This window comes from Ascaphus truei, chromosome 10 (assembly GCF_040206685.1).
Source record: "Ascaphus truei isolate aAscTru1 chromosome 10, aAscTru1.hap1, whole genome shotgun sequence".
In the NCBI taxonomy this organism is placed as follows: Eukaryota; Metazoa; Chordata; class Amphibia; order Anura; family Ascaphidae; genus Ascaphus; species Ascaphus truei.
The window spans coordinates 55870708-55890779 of NC_134492.1; the positions used below are offsets into that span (position 1 = coordinate 55870708).

At 34.8% G+C, this 20072-nt stretch overlaps 20 non-coding genes across 20 annotated transcripts; all 20 read right to left on the reverse strand.

Moving 5' to 3' along the window:
* Window positions 1–775: 775 nt before the first annotated feature.
* Window positions 776–848, reverse strand: TRNAK-UUU (transfer RNA lysine (anticodon UUU)). The gene has a single exon. It is a non-coding gene; the product is annotated as a tRNA-Lys (tRNA).
* Window positions 849–1937: 1089 nt separating this feature from the next.
* Window positions 1938–2010, reverse strand: TRNAK-UUU (transfer RNA lysine (anticodon UUU)). The gene has a single exon. It is a non-coding gene; the product is annotated as a tRNA-Lys (tRNA).
* Window positions 2011–2817: 807 nt separating this feature from the next.
* TRNAK-UUU (transfer RNA lysine (anticodon UUU)) lies at window positions 2818–2890 on the reverse strand. The gene has a single exon. It is a non-coding gene; the product is annotated as a tRNA-Lys (tRNA).
* An 813-nt stretch (window positions 2891–3703) lies between these two features.
* On the reverse strand, window positions 3704–3776 carry TRNAK-UUU (transfer RNA lysine (anticodon UUU)). Its single transcript has one exon. It is a non-coding gene; the product is annotated as a tRNA-Lys (tRNA).
* An 813-nt stretch (window positions 3777–4589) lies between these two features.
* Window positions 4590–4662, reverse strand: TRNAK-UUU (transfer RNA lysine (anticodon UUU)). Its single transcript has one exon. It is a non-coding gene; the product is annotated as a tRNA-Lys (tRNA).
* An 809-nt stretch (window positions 4663–5471) lies between these two features.
* TRNAK-CUU (transfer RNA lysine (anticodon CUU)) lies at window positions 5472–5544 on the reverse strand. The gene has a single exon. It is a non-coding gene; the product is annotated as a tRNA-Lys (tRNA).
* Window positions 5545–5760: 216 nt separating this feature from the next.
* Window positions 5761–5833, reverse strand: TRNAK-UUU (transfer RNA lysine (anticodon UUU)). Its single transcript has one exon. It is a non-coding gene; the product is annotated as a tRNA-Lys (tRNA).
* A 1695-nt stretch (window positions 5834–7528) lies between these two features.
* TRNAK-UUU (transfer RNA lysine (anticodon UUU)) lies at window positions 7529–7601 on the reverse strand. The gene has a single exon. It is a non-coding gene; the product is annotated as a tRNA-Lys (tRNA).
* Window positions 7602–8408: 807 nt separating this feature from the next.
* On the reverse strand, window positions 8409–8481 carry TRNAK-UUU (transfer RNA lysine (anticodon UUU)). The gene has a single exon. It is a non-coding gene; the product is annotated as a tRNA-Lys (tRNA).
* Window positions 8482–9289: 808 nt separating this feature from the next.
* TRNAK-UUU (transfer RNA lysine (anticodon UUU)) lies at window positions 9290–9361 on the reverse strand. Its single transcript has one exon. It is a non-coding gene; the product is annotated as a tRNA-Lys (tRNA).
* Window positions 9362–10170: 809 nt separating this feature from the next.
* Window positions 10171–10243, reverse strand: TRNAK-UUU (transfer RNA lysine (anticodon UUU)). The gene has a single exon. It is a non-coding gene; the product is annotated as a tRNA-Lys (tRNA).
* Window positions 10244–11051: 808 nt separating this feature from the next.
* TRNAK-UUU (transfer RNA lysine (anticodon UUU)) lies at window positions 11052–11124 on the reverse strand. Its single transcript has one exon. It is a non-coding gene; the product is annotated as a tRNA-Lys (tRNA).
* A 1687-nt stretch (window positions 11125–12811) lies between these two features.
* TRNAK-UUU (transfer RNA lysine (anticodon UUU)) lies at window positions 12812–12884 on the reverse strand. Its single transcript has one exon. It is a non-coding gene; the product is annotated as a tRNA-Lys (tRNA).
* A 1094-nt stretch (window positions 12885–13978) lies between these two features.
* TRNAK-UUU (transfer RNA lysine (anticodon UUU)) lies at window positions 13979–14051 on the reverse strand. The gene has a single exon. It is a non-coding gene; the product is annotated as a tRNA-Lys (tRNA).
* An 813-nt stretch (window positions 14052–14864) lies between these two features.
* On the reverse strand, window positions 14865–14937 carry TRNAK-UUU (transfer RNA lysine (anticodon UUU)). The gene has a single exon. It is a non-coding gene; the product is annotated as a tRNA-Lys (tRNA).
* Window positions 14938–15751: 814 nt separating this feature from the next.
* TRNAK-UUU (transfer RNA lysine (anticodon UUU)) lies at window positions 15752–15824 on the reverse strand. Its single transcript has one exon. It is a non-coding gene; the product is annotated as a tRNA-Lys (tRNA).
* An 807-nt stretch (window positions 15825–16631) lies between these two features.
* Window positions 16632–16704, reverse strand: TRNAK-UUU (transfer RNA lysine (anticodon UUU)). The gene has a single exon. It is a non-coding gene; the product is annotated as a tRNA-Lys (tRNA).
* A 1089-nt stretch (window positions 16705–17793) lies between these two features.
* TRNAK-UUU (transfer RNA lysine (anticodon UUU)) lies at window positions 17794–17866 on the reverse strand. The gene has a single exon. It is a non-coding gene; the product is annotated as a tRNA-Lys (tRNA).
* Window positions 17867–18674: 808 nt separating this feature from the next.
* On the reverse strand, window positions 18675–18747 carry TRNAK-UUU (transfer RNA lysine (anticodon UUU)). The gene has a single exon. It is a non-coding gene; the product is annotated as a tRNA-Lys (tRNA).
* Window positions 18748–19556: 809 nt separating this feature from the next.
* On the reverse strand, window positions 19557–19629 carry TRNAK-UUU (transfer RNA lysine (anticodon UUU)). The gene has a single exon. It is a non-coding gene; the product is annotated as a tRNA-Lys (tRNA).
* Window positions 19630–20072: the final 443 nt, after the last annotated feature.

Below are 20072 nucleotides of genomic sequence, written 5' to 3' on the forward strand. Positions count from 1 at the left end.
GTTTATAAAAGAAGAAGAACCTTCCTTTCATCATTTCTAATATCTTTTTTTCTCAAACATTTATAAAGAAAGACATTGCAACAGTGTTCATTTTACAGTGACGTGATAAAGCAGATTCAAATTTAGGCATGACTAAAAACTACATGTTTAGCTTGAGTTGTGGACATCCAACGTTCTCTTCTATTCTACAACATATCGCCTATTCTGCGTTCCGTGAATAAAATGGGAAAACAAACACACAAAAAGAGGCGTGATCTATGATCATGAAAAATGCTCCCCTGCCGACAGTGTTGGTGTTTAATATTCATCAATGTTAGTTTTACTCAATACACCAATGTAGCAATATTGTATGATGTGACAGTTTTTATAAATTACATTCTAAAATGAAAGGATAGCAAAAGCAATTTGCTTGAAACATTGGCTTTACCTATGTTTACTTAGAAACATAAGGTAAGAAACATATCTGTTCGACTCAAGGTGTAATGTTTAAAATTCATCAATGCTAACTTAACGCCATAAACAATTGCTGAATCTTGGAATGATGTGCCTGTTTCACAAATTCCATTTGAAAAGAAATGTACAGTAAACATACTTAGCTGGAAACTTTGCCTGTACCAAGTGGTATTAAGAAACAGTGATTTGACAGGAACAAGTCCATGTTTACTAGAAGGACTAGTGATTAAAATGATCAGCGATTAAAATGATCAACTTGTATATGCTGCACATGGTTTTGAAAACTCTACATTTTAACAAAGTATAAATCAAACAAAAAAATCGCCCGAACAGGGACTTGAACCCTGGACCCTCAGATTAAAAGTCTGATGCTCTACCGACTGAGCTATCCGGGCTCTTATTTTGTGACTCTGGGGAAAAAAAAAACAGTTTATAAAAGAAGCAGAACCTTCCTTTCATAATTTTCATCAGTGATTTGACAGGAACAAGTCCAAGTTTACTAGAAGGACTAGTGATTAAAATGATCAGCGATTAAAATGATCAACTTGTATATGCTGCACATGGTTTTGAAAACTCTACATTTTAACAAAATATAAATCAAACAAAACAACGCCCGAACAGGGACTTGAACCCTGTACCCTCAGAGTCTGATGCTCTACCGACTGAGCTATCCGGGCTCTTACTTTGTGCCTCTGGGAATAAAAAAACAGTTTATAAAAGAAGAAGAACCTTCCTTTCATCATTTCTAATATCTTTTTTTCTCAAACATTTATAAAGAAAGACATTGCAACAGTGTCCATTTTACAGTGACGTGATAAAGCAGATTGAAATTTAGGCATGACTAAAAACTACATGTTTAGCTTGAGTTGTGGACATCCAACGTTCTCTTCTATTCTACAACATATCGCCTATTCTGCGTTCCGTGAATAAAATGGGAAAACAAACACAAAAAAAGAGGCGTGATCTATGATCAGGAAAAATGTTCCCCTGCCGACAGTGTTGGTGTTTAATATTCATCAATGTTAGTTTTACTCAATACACCAATGTAGCAATATTGTATGATGTGACAGTTTTTATAAATTACATTCTAAAATGAAAGGATAGCAAAAGCAATTTGCTTGAAACATTGGCTTTACCTATGTTTACTTAGAAACATAAGGTAAGAAACATATCTGTTCGACTCAAGGTGTAATGTTTAAAATTCATCAATGCTAACTTAACGCCATAAAAAATTGCTGAATCTTGGAATGATGTGCCTGTTTCACAAATTCCATTTGAAAAGAAATGTACAGTAAACATACTTAGCTGGAAACTTTGCCTGTACCAAGTGGTATTAAGAAACAGTGATTTGACAGGAACAAGTCCATGTTTACTAGAAGGACTAGTGATTAAAATGATCAGCGATTAAAATGATCAACTTGTATATGCTGCACATGGTTTTGAAAACTCTACATTTTAACAAAGTATAAATCAAACAAAAACAACGCCCGAACAGGGACTTGAACCCTGGACCCTCAGATTAAAAGTCTGATGCTCTACCGACTGAGCTATCCGGGCTCTTATTTTGTGTCTCTGGGGAAAAAAAAAACAGTTTATGAAAGAAGCAGAACCTTCCTTTCATCATTTCTAATATCTTTTTTTCTCAAACATTTATAAAGAAAGACATTGCAACCGTGTCCATTTTACAGTGACGTGATAAAGCAGATTCATATTTAGGCATGACTAAAAACTACATGTTTAGCTTGAGTTGTGGACATCCAACGTTCTCTTCTATTCTACAACATATCGCCTATTCTGGGTTCCGTGTATAAAATGGGAAAACAAACACAAAAAAGAGGCGTGATCTATGATCAGGAAAAATGCTCCCCTGCCGACAGTGTTGGTGTTTAATATTCCTCAATGTTAGTTTTACTCAATACACCAATGTAGCAATATTGTATGATGTGACAGTTTTTATAAATTACATTCTAAAATGAAAGGATAGCAAAAGCAATTTGCTTGAAACATTGGCTTTACCTATGTTTACTTAGAAACATAAGGTAAGAAACATATCTGTTCGACTCAAGGTGTAATGTTTAAAATTCATCAATGCTAACTTAACGCCATAAAAAATTGCTGAATCTTGGAATGATGTGCCTGTTTCACAAATTCCATTTGAAAAGAAATGTACAGTAAACATACTTAGCTGGAAACTTTGCCTGTACCAAGTGGTATTAAGAAACAGTGATTTGACAGGAACAAGTCCATGTTTACTAGAAGGACTAGTGATTAAAATGATCAGTGATTAAAATGATCAACTTGTATATGCTGCACATGGTTTTGAAAACTCTACATTTTAACAAAGTATAAATCAAACATAAACAACGCCCGAACAGGGACTTGAACCCTGGACCCTCAGATTAAAAGTCTGATGCTCTACCGACTGAGCTATCCAGGCTCTTACTTTGTGCCTCTGGGGGGAAAAAAAACAGTTTATAAAAGAAGCAGAACCTTCCTTTCATCATTTCTAATATCTTTTTTTCTCAAACATTTATAAAGAAAGACATTGCAACAGTGTCCATTTTACAGTGACGTGATAAAGCAGATTGAAATTTAGGCATGACTAAAAACTACATGTTTAGCTTGAGTTGTGGACATCCAACGTTCTCTTCTATTCTACAACATATCGCCTATTCTGCGTTCCGTGAATAAATTGGGAAAACAAACACAAAAAAAGAGGCGTGATCTATGATCAGGAAAAATACTCCCCTGCCGACAGTGTTGGTGTTTAATATTCATCAATGTTAGTTTTACTCAATACACCAATGTAGCAATATTGTATGATGTAACAGTTTTTATAAATTACATTCTAAAATGAAAGGATAGCAAAAGCAATTTGCTTGAAACATTGGCTTTACCTACAGTATGTTTACTTAGAAACATAAGGTAAGAAACATATCTGTTCGACTCAAGGTGTAATGTTTAAAATTCATCAATCCTAACTTAACGCCATAAAAAATTGCTGAATCTTGGAATGATGTGCCTGTTTCACAAATTCCATTTGAAAAGAAATTTACAGTAAACATACTTAGCTGGAAACTTTGCCTGTACCAAGTGGTATTAAGAAACAGTGATTTGACAGGAACAAGTCCATGTTTACTAGAAGGACTAGTGATTAAAATGATCAGCTATTAAAATGATCAACTTGTATATGCTGCACATGGTTTTGAAAACTCTACATTTTAACAAAGTATAAATCAAACATAAACAACGCCCGAACAGGGACTTGAACCCTGGACCCTCAGATTAAAAGTCTGATGCTCTACCGACTGAGCTATCCAGGCTCTTACTTTGTGCCTCTGGGGGGAAAAAAAACAGTTTATAAAAGAAGCAGAACCTTCCTTTCATCATTTCTAATATCTTTTTTTCTCAAACATTTATAAAGAAAGACATTGCAACAGTGTCCATTTTACAGTGACGTGATAAAGCAGATTGAAATTTAGGCATGACTAAAAACTACATGTTTAGCTTGAGTTGTGGACATCCAACGTTCTCTTCTATTCTACAACATATCGCCTATTCTGCGTTCCGTGAATAAATTGGGAAAACAAACACAAAAAAAGAGGCGTGATCTATGATCAGGAAAAATACTCCCCTGCCGACAGTGTTGGTGTTTAATATTCATCAATGTTAGTTTTACTCAATACACCAATGTAGCAATATTGTATGATGTAACAGTTTTTATAAATTACATTCTAAAATGAAAGGATAGCAAAAGCAATTTGCTTGAAACATTGGCTTTACCTACAGTATGTTTACTTAGAAACATAAGGTAAGAAACATATCTGTTCGACTCAAGGTGTAATGTTTAAAATTCATCAATGCTAACTTAACGCCATAAAAAATTGCTGAATCTTGGAATGATGTGCCTGTTTCACAAATTCCATTTGAAAAGAAATGTACAGTAAACATACTTAGCTGGAAACTTTGCCTGTACCAAGTGGTATTAAGAAACAGTGATTTGACAGGAACAAGTCCATGTTTACTAGAAGGACTAGTGATTAAAATGATCAGCTATTAAAATGATCAACTTGTATATGCTGCACATGGTTTTGAAAACTCTACATTTTAACAAAGTATAAATCAAACATAAACAACGCCCAAACAGGGACTTGAACCCTGGACCCTCAGATTAAAAGTCTGATGCTCTACCGACTGAGCTATCCGGGCTCTTACTTTTTGCCTCTGGGGGGAAAAAAAAACAGTTTATAAAAGAAGCAGAACCTTCCTTTCATCATTTCTAATATCTTTTTTTCTCAAACATTTATAAAGAAAGACATTGCAACCGTGTCCATTTTACAGTGACGTCATAAAGCAGATTCAAATTTAGACATGACCAAAAACTACATGTTTAGCTTGAGTTGTGGACATCCAACGTTCTCTTCTATTCTACAACATATCGCCTATTCTGGGCTCCGTGTATAAAATGGGAAAACAAACACAAAAAAAGAGGCGTGATCTATGATCAGGAAAAATGCTCCCCTGAAGACAGTGTTGGTGTTTAATATTCATCTAAGTTAGTTTTACTCAATACACCAATGTAGCAATATTGTATGATGTGACAGTTTTTATAAATTACATTCTAAAATGAAAGGATAGCAAAAGCAATTTGCTTGAAACATTGGCTTTACCTATGTTTACTTAGAAACATAAGGTAAGAAACATATCTGTTCGACTCAAGGTGTAATGTTTAAAATTCATCAATGCTAACTTAACGCCATAAACAATTGCTGAATCTTGGAATGATGTGCCTGTTTCACAAATTCCATTTGAAAAGAAATGTACAGTAAACATACTTAGCTGGAAACTTTGCCTGTACCAAGTGGTATTAAGAAACAGTGATTTGACAGGAACAAGTCCATGTTTACAAGAAGGACAAGTGATTAAAATGATCAGCGATTAAAATGATCAACTTGTATATGCAGCACATGGTTTTGAAAACTCTACATTTTAACAAAGTATAAATCAAACAAAAACAACGCCCGAACAGGGACTTGAACCCTGGACCCTCAGATTAAGAGTCTGATGCTCTACCGACTGAGCTATCCGGGCTCTTATTTTGTGACTCCGGAGGAAAAAAAAACAGTTTATACAAGAAGCAGAACCTTCCTTTCATCATTTTCATCAGTGATTTGACAGGAACAAGTCCATGTTTACTAGAAGGACTAGTGATTGAAATGATCAGCTATTAAAATGATCAACTTGTATATGCTGCACATGGGTTTGAAAACTCTACATTTTAACAAAGTATAAATCAAACATAAACAACGCCCGAACAGGGACTTGAACCCTGGACCCTCAGATTAAAAGTCTGATGCTCTACCGACTGAGCTATCCAGGCTCTTACTTTGTGCCTCTGGGGGGAAAAAAAACAGTTTATAAAAGAAGCAGAACCTTCCTTTCATCATTTCTAATATCTTTTTTTCTCAAACATTTATAAAGAAAGACATTGCAACAGTGTCCATTTTACAGTGACGTGATAAAGCAGATTGAAATTTAGGCATGACTAAAAACTACATGTTTAGCTTGAGTTGTGGACATCCAACGTTCTCTTCTATTCTACAACATATCGCCTATTCTGCGTTCCGTGAATAAATTGGGAAAACAAACACAAAAAAAGAAGCGTGATCTATGATCAGGAAAAATACTCCCCTGCCGACAGTGTTGGTGTTTAATATTCATCAATGTTAGTTTTACTCAATACACCAATGTAGCAATATTGTATGATGTAACAGTTTTTATAAATTACATTCTAAAATGAAAGGATAGCAAAAGCAATTTGCTTGAAACATTGGCTTTACCTACAGTATGTTTACTTAGAAACATAAGGTAAGAAACATATCTGTTCGACTCAAGGTGTAATGTTTAAAATTCATCAATGCTAACTTAACGCCATAAAAAATTGCTGAATCTTGGAATGATGTGCCTGTTTCACAAATTCCATTTGAAAAGAAATGTACAGTAAACATACTTAGCTGGAAACTTTGCCTGTACCAAGTGGTATTAAGAAACAGTGATTTGACAGGAACAAGTCCATGTTTACTAGAAGGACTAGTGATTAAAATGATCAGCTATTAAAATGATCAACTTGTATATGCTGCACATGGTTTTGAAAACTCTACATTTTAACAAAGTATAAATCAAACATAAACAACGCCCAAACAGGGACTTGAACCCTGGACCCTCAGATTAAAAGTCTGATGCTCTACCGACTGAGCTATCCGGACTCTTACTTTGTACCTCTGGGGGAAAAAAAAAACAGTTTATAAAAGAAGAAGAACCTTCCTTTCATCATTTCTAATATCTTTTTTTCTCAAACATTTATAAAGAAAGACATTGCAACAGTGTCCATTTTACAGTGACGTGATAAAGTAGATTGAAATTTAGGCATGACTAAAAACTACATGTTTAGCTTGAGTTGTGGACATCCAACGTTCTCTTCTATTCTACAACATATCGCCTATTCTGCGTTCCGTGAATAAAATGGGAAAACAAACACAAAAAAAGAGGCGTGATCTATGATCAGGAAAAATGCTCCCTTGCCGACAGTGTTGGTGTTTAATATTCATCAATGTTAGTTTTACTCAATACACCAATGTAGCAATATTGTATGATGTGACAGTTTTTATAAATTACATTCTAAAATGAAAGGATAGCAAAAGCAATTTGCTTGAAACATTGGCTTTACCTATGTTAACTTAGAAACATAAGGTAAGAAACATATCTGTTCGACTCAAGGTGTAATGTTTAAAATTCATCAATGCTAACTTAACGCCATAAACAATTGCTGAATCTTGGAATGATGTGCCTGTTTCACAAATTCCATTTGAAAAGAAATGTACAGTAAACATACTTAGCTGGAAACTTTGCCTGTACCAAGTGGTATTAAGAAACAGTGATTTGACAGGAACAAGTCCATGTTTACTAGAAGGACTAGTGATTAAAATGATCAGCGATTAAAATGATCAACTTGTATATGCTGCACATAGTTTTAAAAACTCTACATTTTAACAAAGTATAAATCAAACAAAAACATCGCCCGAACAGGGACTTGAACCCTGGACCCTCAGATTAAAAGTCTGATGCTCTACCGACTGAGCTATCCGGGCTCTTACTTTGTGCCTCTGGGGGAAAAAAAACAGTTTATAAAAGAAGCAGAACCTTCCTTTCATCATTTCTAATATCTTTTTTTCTCAAACATTTATAAAGAAAGACATTGCAACAGTGTCCATTTTACAGTGACGTGATAAAGCAGATTCAAATTTAGGCATGACTAAAAACTACATGTTTAGCTTGAGTTGTGGACATCCAACGTTCTCTTCTATTCTACAACATATCGCCTATTCTGCGTTCCGTGAATAAAATGGGAAAACAAACACACAAAAAGAGGCGTGATCTATGATCATGAAAAATGCTCCCCTGCCGACAGTGTTGGTGTTTAATATTCATCAATGTTAGTTTTACTCAATACACCAATGTAGCAATATTGTATGATGTGACAGTTTTTATAAATTACATTCTAAAATGAAAGGATAGCAAAAGCAATTTGCTTGAAACATTGGCTTTACCTATGTTTACTTAGAAACATAAGGTAAGAAACATATCTGTTCGACTCAAGGTGTAATGTTTAAAATTCATCAATGCTAACTTAACGCCATAAAAAATTGCTGAATCTTGGAATGATGTGCCTGTTTCACAAATTCCATTTGAAAAGAAATGTACAGTAAACATACTTAGCTGGAAACTTTGCCTGTACCAAGTGGTATTAAGAATCAGTGATTTTACAGGAACAAGTCCATGTTTACTAGAAGGACTAGTGATTAAAATGATCAGCTATTAAAATGATCAACTTGTATATGCTGCACATGGTTTTGAAAACTCTACATTTTAACAAAGTATAAATCAAACATAAACAACGCCCGAACAGGGACTTGAACCCTGGACCCTCAGATTAAAAGTCTGATGCTCTACCGACTGAGCTATCCGGGCTCTTACTTTGTGCTTCTGGGGGAAAAAAAACCAGTTTATAAAAGAAGAAGAACCTTCCTTTCATCATTTCTAATATCTGTTTTTCTCAAACATTTATAAAGAAAGACATTGCAACAGTGTTCATTTTACAGTGACGTGATAAAGCAGATTCAAATTTAGGCATGACTAAAAACTACATGTTTAGCTTGAGTTGTGGACATCCAACGTTCTCTTCTATTCTACAACATATCGCCTATTCTGGGCTCCGTGTATAAAATGGGAAAACAAACACAAAAAAAGAGGCGTGATCTATGATCAGGAAAAATGCTCCCCTGCCGACAGTGTTGGTGTTTAATATTCCTCAATGTTAGTTTTACTCAATACACCAATGTAGCAATATTGTATGATGTGACAGTTTTTATAAATTACATTCTAAAATGAAAGGATAGCAAAAGCAATTTGCTTGAAACATTGGCTTTACCTATGTTTACTTAGAAACATAAGGTAAGAAACATATCTGTTCGACTCAAGGTGTAATGTTTAAAATTCATCAATGCTAACTTAACGCCATAAAAAATTGCTGAATCTTGGAATGATGTGCCGGTTTCACAAATTCCATTTGAAAAGAAATGTACAGTAAACATACTTAGCTGGAAACTTTGCCTGTACCAAGTGGTATTAAGAAACAGTGATTTGACAGGAACAAGTCCATGTTTACTAGAAGGACTAGTGATTAAAATGATCAGCGATTAAAATGATCAACTTGTATATGCTGCACATGGTTTTGAAAACTCTACATTTTAACAAAGTATAAATCAAACATAAACAACGCCCGAACAGGGACTTGAACCCTGACCCTCAGATTAAAAGTCTGATGCTCTACCGACTGAGCTATCCGGGCTCTTACTTTGTGCCTCTGGGGGAAAAAAAAAACAGTTTATAAAAGAAGCAGAACCTTCCTTTCATCATTTCTAATATCTTTTTTTCTCAAACATTTATAAAGAAAGACATTGCAACAGTGTCCATTTTACAGTGACGTGATAAAGCAGATTGAAATTTAGGCATGACTAAAAACTACATGTTTAGCTTGAGTTGTGGACATCCAACGTTCTCTTCTATTCTACAACATATCGCCTATTCTGCGTTCTGTGAATAAAATGGGAAAACAAACACAAAAAAAGAGGCGTGATCTATGATCAGGAAAAATACTCCCCTGCCGACAGTGTTGGTGTTTAATATTCCTCAATGTTAGTTTTACTCAATACACCAATGTAGCAATATTGTATGATGTGACAGTTTTTATAAATTACATTCTAAAATGAAAGGATAGCAAAAGCAATTTGCTTGAAACATTGGCTTTACCTATGTTTACTTAGAAACATAAGGTAAGAAACATATCTGTTCGACTCAAGGTGTAATGTTTAAAATTCATCAATGCTAACTTAACGCCATAAACAATTGCTGAATCTTGGAATGATGTGCCTGTTTCACATATTCCATTTGAAAAGAAATGTACAGTAAACATACTTAGCTGGAAACTTTGCCTGTACCAAGTGGTATTAAGAAACAGTGATTTGACAGGAACAAGTCCATGTTTACTAGAAGGACTAGTGATTAAAATGATCAGCGATTAAAATGATCAACTTGTATATGCTGCACATGGTTTTGAAAACTCTACATTTTAACAAAGTATAAATCAAACAAAAACAACGCCCGAACAGGGACTTGAACCCTGGACCCTCAGATTAAAAGTCTGATGCTCTACCGACTGAGCTATCCGGGCTCTTACTTTGTGTCTCTGGGGGAAAAAAAAACAGTTTATGAAAGAAGCAGAACCTTCCTTTCATCATTTCTAATATCTTTTTTTCTCAAACATTTATAAAGAAAGACATTGCAACCGTGTCCATTTTACAGTGACGTGATAAAGCAGATTGAAATTTAGGCATGACTAAAAACTACATGTTTAGCTTGAGTTGTGGACATCCAACGTTCTCTTCTATTCTACAACATATCGCCTATTCTGGGCTCCGTGTATAAAATGGGAAAACAAACACAAAAAAAGAGGCGTGATCTATGATCAGGAAAAATACTCCCCTGCCGACAGTGTTGGTGTTTAATATTCCTCAATGTTAGTTTTACTCAATACACCAATGTAGCAATATTGTATGATGTGACAGTTTTTATAAATTACATTCTAAAATGAAAGGATAGCAAAAGCAATTTGCTTGAAACATTGGCTTTACCTATGTTTACTTAGAAACATAAGGTAAGAAACATATCTGTTCGACTCAAGGTGTAATGTTTAAAATTCATCAATGCTAACTTAACGCCATAAACAATTGCTGAATCCTGGAATGATGTGCCTGTTTCACAAATTCCATTTGAAAAGAAATGTACAGTAAACATACTTAGCTGGAAACTTTGCCTGTACCAAGTGGTATTAAGAAACAGTGATTTGACAGGAACAAGTCCATGTTTACTAGAAGGACTAGTGATTAAAATGATCAGCGATTAAAATGATCAACTTGTATATGCTGCACATGGTTTTGAAAACTCTACATTTTAACAAAGTATAAATCAAACAAAAACAACGCCCGAACAGGGACTTGAACCCTGGACCCTCAGATTAAAAGTCTGATGCTCTACCGACTGAGCTATCCGGGCTCTTACTTTGTGTCTCCTGGGAAAAAAAAAACAGTTTATGAAAGAAGCAGAACCTTCCTTTCATCATTTCTAATATCTTTTTTTCTCAAACATTTATAAAGAAAGACATTGCAACAGTGTCCATTTTACAGTGACGTCATAAAGCAGATTCATATTTAGGCATGACTAAAAACTACATGTTTAGCTTGAGTTGTGGACATCCAACGTTCTCTTCTATTCTACAACATATCGCCTATTCTGGGTTCCGTGTATAAAATGGGAAAACAAACACAAAAAAAGAGGCGTGATCTATGATCAGGAAAAATGCTCCCCTGCCGACAGTGTTGGTGTTTAATATTCCTCAATGTTAGTTTTACTCAATACACCAATGTAGCAATTTGGTATGATGTGACAGTTTTTATAAATTACATTCTAAAATGAAAGGATAGCAAAAGCAATTTGCTTGAAACATTGGCTTTACCTATGTTTACTTAGAAACATAAGGTAAGAAACATATCTGTTCGACTCAAGGTGTAATGTTTAAAATTCATCAATGCTAACTTAACGCCATAAACAATTGCTGAATCTTGGAATGATGTGCCTGTTTCACAAATTCCATTTGAAAAGAAATGTACAGTAAACATACTTAGCTGGAAACTTTGCCTGTACCAAGTGGTATTAAGAAACAGTGATTTGACAGGAACAAGTCCATGTTTACTAGAAGGACTAGTGATTAAAATGATCAGCGATTAAAATGATCAACTTGTATATGCTGCACATAGTTTTAAAAACTCTACATTTTAACAAAGTATAAATCAAACAAAAACAACGCCTGAACAGGGACTTGAACCCTGGACCCACAGATTAAAAGTCTGATGCTCTACCGACTGAGCTATCCGGGCTCTTACTTTGTGCCTCTGGGGAAAAAAAAACAGTTTATAAAAGAAGCAGAACCTTCCTTTCATCATTTCTAATATCTTTTTTTCTCAAAGATTTATAGAGAAAGACATTGCAACTGTGTCCATTTTACAGTGACGTCATAAAGCAGATTGAAATTTAGGCATGACTAAAAACTACATGTTTAGCTTGAGTTGTGGACATCCAACGTTCTCTTCTATTCTACAACATATCGCCTATTCTGCGTTCCGTGAATAAAATGGGAAAACAAACACAAAAAAAGAGGCGTGATCTATGATCAGGAAAAATGCTCCCCTGCCGACAGTGTTGGTGTTTAATATTCATCAATGTTAGTTTTACTCAATACACCAATGTAGCAATTTGGTATGATGTGACAGTTTTTATAAATTACATTCTAAAATGAAAGGATAGCAAAAGCAATTTGCTTGAAACATTGGCTTTACCTATGTTTACTTAGAAACATAAGGTAAGAAACATATCTGTTCGACTCAAGGTGTAATGTTTAAAATTCATCAATGCTAACTTAACGCCATAAACATTGCTGAATCTTGGAATGATGTGCCTGTTTCACAAATTCCATTTGAAAAGAAATGTACAGTAAACATACTTAGCTGGAAACTTTGCCTGTACCAAGTGGTATTAAGAAACAGTGATTTGACAGGAACAAGTCCATGTTTACTAGAAGGACTAGTGATTAAAATGATCAGCGATTAAAATGATCAACTTGTATATGCTGCACATGGTTTTGAAAACTCTACATTTTAACAAAGTATAAATCAAACAAAAACATCACCCGAACAGGGACTTGAACCCTGGACCCTCAGATTAAAAGTCTGATGCTCTACCGACTGAGCTATCCGGGCTCTTACTTTGTGACTCTGGGGGGAAAAAAAACAGTTTATAAAAGAAGCAGAACCTTCCTTTCATCATTTTCATCAGTGATTTGACAGGAACAAGTCCATGTTTACTAGAAGGACTAGTGATTAAAATGATCAGCGATTAAAATGATCAACTTGAATATGCTGCACATGGTTTTGAAAACTCTACATTTTAACAAAGTATAAATCAAACAAAAACAACGCCCGAACAGGGACTTGAACCCTGGACTCTCAGAGTCTGATGCTCTACCGACTGAGCTATCCGGGCTCTTACTTTGTGCCTCTGGGAACAAAAAAACAGTTTATAAAAGAAGCAGAACCTTCCTTTCATCATTTCTAATATCTTTTTTTCTCAAACATTTATAAAGAAAGACATTGCAACAGTGTCCATTTTACAGTGACGTGATAAAGCAGATTGAAATTTAGGCATGACTAAAAACTACATGTTTAGCTTGAGTTGAGGACATCCAACGTTCTCTTCTATTTTACAACAAATCGCCTTTTCTGCGTTCCGTGAATAAAATGGGAAAACAAACAGTAAAAAAGAGGCGTGATCTATGATCAGGAAAAATGCTCCCCTGCCGACAGTGTTGGTGTTTAATATTCATCAATGTTAGTTTTACTCAATACACCAATGTAGCAATATTGTATGATGTGACAGTTTTTATAAATTACATTCTAAAATGAAAGGATAGCAAAAGCAATTTGCTTGAAACGTTGGCTTTACCTACAGTATGTTTACTTAGAAACATAAGGTAAGAAACATATCTGTTCGACTCAAGGTGTAATGTTTAAAATTCATCAATGCTAACTTAACGCCATAAAAATTGCTGAATCTTGGAATGATGTGCCTGTTTCACAATTTCCATTTGAAAAGAAATGTACAGTAAACATACTTAGCTGGAAACTTTGCCTGTACCAAGTGGTATTAAGAAACAGTGATTTGACAGGAACAAGTCCATGTTTACTAGAAGGACTAGTGATTAAAAGGATCAGCTATTAAAATGATCAACTTGTATATGCTGCACATGGTTTTGAAAACTCTACATTTTAACAAAGTATAAATCAAACAAAAACAACGCCCGAACAGGGACTTGAACCCTGGACCCTCAGATTAAAAGTCTGATGCTCTACCGACTGAGCTATCCGGGCTCTTATTTTGTGACTCTGGGGGGAAAAAAAACAGTTTATAAAAGAAGCAGAACCTTCCTTTCATCATTTCTAATATCTTTTTTTCTCAAACATTTATAAAGAAAGACATTGCAACAGTGTCCATTTTACAGTGACGTGATAAAGCAGATTGAAATTTAGGCATGACTAAAAACTACATGTTTAGCTTGAGTTGTGGACATCCAACGTTCTCTTCTATTCTACAACATATCGCCTATTCTGCGTTCCGTGAATAAAATGGGAAAACAAACACAAAAAAAGAGGCGTGATCTATGATCAGGAAAAATGCTCCCCTGCCGACAGTGTTGGTGTTTAATATTCATCAATGTTAGTTTTACTCAATACACCAATGTAGCAATATTGTATGATGTGACAGTTTTTATAAATTACATTCTAAAATGAAAGGATAGCAAAAGCAATTTGCTTGAAACATTGGCTTTACCTACAGTATGTTTACTTAGAAACATAAGGTAAGAAACATATCTGTTCAACTCAAGGTGTAATGTTTAAAATTCATCAATGCTAACTTAACGCCATAAACAATTGCTGAATCTTGGAATGATGTGCCTGTTTCACAAATTCCATTTGAAAAGAAATGTACAGTAAACATACTTAGCTGGAAACTTTGCCTGTACCAAGTGGTATTAAGAAACAGTGATTTGACAGGAACAAGTCCATGTTTACTAGAAGGACTAGTGATTAAAATGATCAGCTATTAAAATGATCAACTTGTATATGCTGCACATGGTTTTGAAAACTCTACATTTTAACAAAGTATAAATCAAACATAAACAACGCCCAAACAGGGACTTGAACCCTGGACCTTCAGATTAAAAGTCTGATGCTCTACCGACTGAGCTATCCGGGCTCTTACTTTGTGCCTCTGGGGGGAAAAAAAAACAGTTTATAAAAGAAGAAGAACCTTCCTTTCATCATTTCTAATATCTTTTTTTCTCAAACATTTATAAAGAAAGACATTGCAACACTGTCCATTTTACAGTGACGTGATAAAGCAGATTGAAATTTAGACATGACCAAAAACTACATGTTTAGCTTGAGTTGTGGACATCCAACGTTCTCTTCTATTCTACAACATATCGCCTATTCTGCGTTCCGTGAATAAAACGGGAAAACAAACACAAAAAAAGAGGCGTGATCTATGATCAGGAAAAATGCTCCCCTGCCGACAGTGTTGGTGTTTAATATTCATCAATGTTAGTTTTACTCAATACACCAATGTAGCAATATTGTATGATGTGACAGTTTTTATAAATTACATTCTAAAATGAAAGGATAGCAAAAGCAATTTGCTTGAAACGTTGGCTTTACCTACAGTATGTTTACTTAGAAACATAAGGTAAGAAACATATCTGTTCGACTCAAGGTGTAATGTTTAAAATTCATCAATGCTAACTTAACGCCATAAACAATTGCTGAATCTTGGAATGATGTGCCTGTTTCACAAATTCCATTTGAAAAGAAATGTACAGTAAACATACTTAGCTGGAAACTTTGCCTGTACCAAGTGGTATTAAGAAACAGTGATTTGACAGGAACAAGTCCATGTTTACTAGAAGGACTAGTGATTAAAATGATCAGCGATTAAAATGAACAACTTGTATATGCTGCACATAGTTTTAAAAACTCTACATTTTAACAAAGTATAAATCAAACAAAAACAACGCCCGAACAGGGACTTGAACCCTGGACCCTCAGATTAAAAGTCTGATGCTCTACCGACTGAGCTATCCGGGCTCTTACTTTGTGCCTCTGGGGAAAAAAAAACAGTTTATAAAAGAAGCAGAACCTTCCTTTCATCATTTCTAATATCTTTTTTTCTCAAACATTTATAAAGAAAGACATTGCAACCGTGTCCATTTTACTGTGACGTCATAAAGCAGATTCAAATTTAGACATGACCAAAAACTACATGTTTAGCTTGAGTTGTGGACATCCAACGTTCTCTTCTATTCTACAACATATCGCCTATTCTGCGTTCCGTGAATAAAACGGGAAAACAAACACAAAAAAAGAGGCGTGATCTATGATCAGGAAAAATGCTCCCCTGCCGACAGTGTTGGTGTTTAATATTCATCTAAGTTAGTTTTACTCAATACACCAATGTAGCAATATTGTATGATGTGACAGTTTTTATAAATTACATTCTAAAATGAAAGGATAGCAAAAGCAATTTGCTTGAAACATTGGCTTTACCTATGTTTACTTAGAAACATAAGGTAAGAAACATATCTGTTCGACTCAAGGTGTAATGTTTAAAATTCATCAATGCTAACTTAACGCCATAAACAATTGCTGAATCTTGGAATGATGTGCCTGTTTCACAAATTCCATTTGAAAAGAAATGTACAGTAAACATACTTAGCTGGAAACTTTGCCTGTACCAAGTGGTATTAAGAAACAGTGATTTGACAGGAACAAGTCCATGTTTACAAGAAGGACAAGTGATTAAAATGATCAGCGATTAAAATGATCAACTTGTATATGCAGCACATGGTTTTGAAAACTCTACATTTTAACAAAGTATAAATCAAACAAAAACAACGCCCGAACAGGGACTTGAACCCTGGACCCTCAGATTAAAAGTCTGATGCTCTACCGACTGAGCTATCCGGGCTCTTATTTTGTGACTCTGGGGAAAAAAAAAACAGTTTATAAAAGAAGCAGAACCTTCCTTTCATAATTTTCATCAGTGATTTGACAGGAACAAGTCCAAGTTTACTAGAAGGACTAGTGATTAAAATGATCAGCGATTAAAATGATCAACTTGTATATGCTGCACATGGTTTTGAAAACTCTACATTTTAACAAAATATAAATCAAACAAAACAACGCCCGAACAGGGACTTGAACCCTGTACCCTCAGAGTCTGATGCTCTACCGACTGAGCTATCCAGCCTCTTACTTTGTGCCTCTGGGAATAAAAAAACAGTTTATAAAAGAAGAAGAACCTTCCTTTCATCATTTCTAATATCTTTTTTTCTCAAACATTTATAAAGAAAGACATTGCAACAGTGTCCATTTTACAGTGACGTGATAAAGCAGATTGAAATTTAGGCATGACTAAAAACTACATGTTTAGCTTGAGTTGTGGACATCCAACGTTCTCTTCTATTCTACAACATATCGCCTATTCTGCGTTCCGTGAATAAAATGGGAAAACAAACACAAAAAAAGAGGCGTGATCTATGATCAGGAAAAATGTTCCCCTGCCGACAGTGTTGGTGTTTAATATTCATCAATGTTAGTTTTACTCAATACACCAATGTAGCAATATTGTATGATGTGACAGTTTTTATAAATTCCATTCTAAAATGAAAGGATAGCAAAAGCAATTTGCTTGAAACATTGGCTTTACCTATGTTTACTTAGAAACATAAGGTAAGAAACATATCTGTTCGACTCAAGGTGTAATGTTTAAAATTCATCAATGCTAACTTAACGCCATAAAAAATTGCTGAATCTTGGAATGATGTGCCTGTTTCACAAATTCCATTTGAAAAGAAATGTACAGTAAACATACTTAGCTGGAAACTTTGCCTGTACCAAGTGGTATTAAGAAACAGTGATTTGACAGGAACAAGTCCATGTTTACTAGAAGGACTAGTGATTAAAATGATCAGCGATTAAAATGATCAACTTGTATATGCTGCACATGGTTTTGAAAACTCTACATTTTAACAAAGTATAAATCAAACAAAAACAACGCCCGAACAGGGACTTGAACCCTGGACCCTCAGATTAAAAGTCTGATGCTCTACCGACTGAGCTATCCGGGCTCTTACTTTGTGTCTCTGGGGAAAAAAAAAACAGTTTATAAAAGAAGCAGAACCTTCCTTTCATCATTTCTAATATCTTTTTTTCTCAAACATTTATAAAGAAAGACATTGCAACCGTGTCCATTTTACAGTGACGTCATAAAGCAGATTCATATTTAGGCATGACTAAAAACTACATGTTTAGCTTGAGTTGTGGACATCCAACGTTCTCTTCTATTCTACAACATATCGCCTATTCTGGGCTCCGTGTATAAAATGGGAAAACAAACACAAAAAAAGAGGCGTGATCTATGATCAGGAAAAATGCTCCCCTGCCGACAGTGTTGGTGTTTAATATTCCTCAATGTTAGTTTTACTCAATACACCAATGTAGCAATATTGTATGATGTGACAGTTTTTATAAATTACATTCTAAAATGAAAGGATAGCAAAAGCAATTTGCTTGAAACATTGGCTTTACCTATGTTTACTTAGAAACATAAGGTAAGAAACATATCTGTTCGACTCAAGGTGTAATGTTTAAAATTCATCAATGCTAACTTAACGCCATAAAAAATTGCTGAATCTTGGAATGATGTGCCGGTTTCACAAATTCCATTTGAAAAGAAATGTACAGTAAACATACTTAGCTGGAAACTTTGCCTGTACCAAGTGGTATTAAGAAACAGTGATTTGACAGGAACAAGTCCATGTTTACTAGAAGGACTAGTGATTAAAATGATCAGCGATTAAAATGATCAACTTGTATATGCTGCACATGGTTTTGAAAACTCTACATTTTAACAAAGTATAAATCAAACATAAACAACGCCCGAACAGGGACTTGAACCCTGGACCCTCAGATTAAAAGTCTGATGCTCTACCGACTGAGCTATCCGGGCTCTTACTTTGTGCCTCTGGGGGAAAAAAAAAACAGTTTATAAAAGAAGCAGAACCTTCCTTTCATCATTTCTAATATCTTTTTTTCTCAAACATTTATAAAGAAAGACATTGCAACAGTGTCCATTTTACAGTGACGTGATAAAGCAGATTGAAATTTAGGCATGACTAAAAACTACATGTTTAGCTTGAGTTGTGGACATCCAACGTTCTCTTCTATTCTACAACATATCGCCTATTCTGCGTTCTGTGAATAAAATGGGAAAACAAACACAAAAAAAGAGGCGTGATCTATGATCAGGAAAAATACTCCCCTGCCGACAGTGTGGGTGTTTAATATTCCTCAATGTTAGTTTTACTCAATACACCAATGTAGCAATATTGTATGATGTGACAGTTTTTATAAATTACATTCTAAAATGAAAGGATAGCAAAAGCAATTTGCTTGAAACATTGGCTTTACCTATGTTTACTTAGAAACATAAGGTAAGAAACATATCTGTTCGACTCAAGGTGTAATGTTTAAAATTCATCAATGCTAACTTAACGCCATAAACAATTGCTGAATCTTGGAATGATGTGCCTGTTTCACATATTCCATTTGAAAAGAAATGTACAGTAAACATACTTAGCTGGAAACTTTGCCTGTACCAAGTGGTATTAAGAAACAGTGATTTGACAGGAACAAGTCCATGTTTACTAGAAGGACTAGTGATTAAAATGATCAGCGATTAAAATGATCAACTTGTATATGCTGCACATGGTTTTGAAAACTCTACATTTTAACAAAGTATAAATCAAACAAAAACAACGCCCGAACAGGGACTTGAACCCTGGACCCTCAGATTAAAAGTCTGATGCTCTACCGACTGAGCTATCCGGGCTCTTACTTTGTGTCTCTGGGGAAAAAAAAAACAGTTTATGAAAGAAGCAGAACCTTCCTTTCATCATTTCTAATATCTTTTTTTCTCAAACATTTATAAAGAAAGACATTGCAACCGTGTCCATTTTACAGTGACGTGATAAAGCAGATTGAAATTTAGGCATGACTAAAAACTACATGTTTAGCTTGAGTTGTGGACATCCAACGTTCTCTTCTATTCTACAACATATCGCCTATTCTGGGCTCCGTGTATAAAATGGGAAAACAAACACAAAAAAAGAGGCGTGATCTATGATCAGGAAAAATACTCCCCTGCCGACAGTGTTGGTGTTTAATATTCCTCAATGTTAGTTTTACTCAATACACCAATGTAGCAATATTGTATGATGTGACAGTTTTTATAAATTACATTCTAAAATGAAAGGATAGCAAAAGCAATTTGCT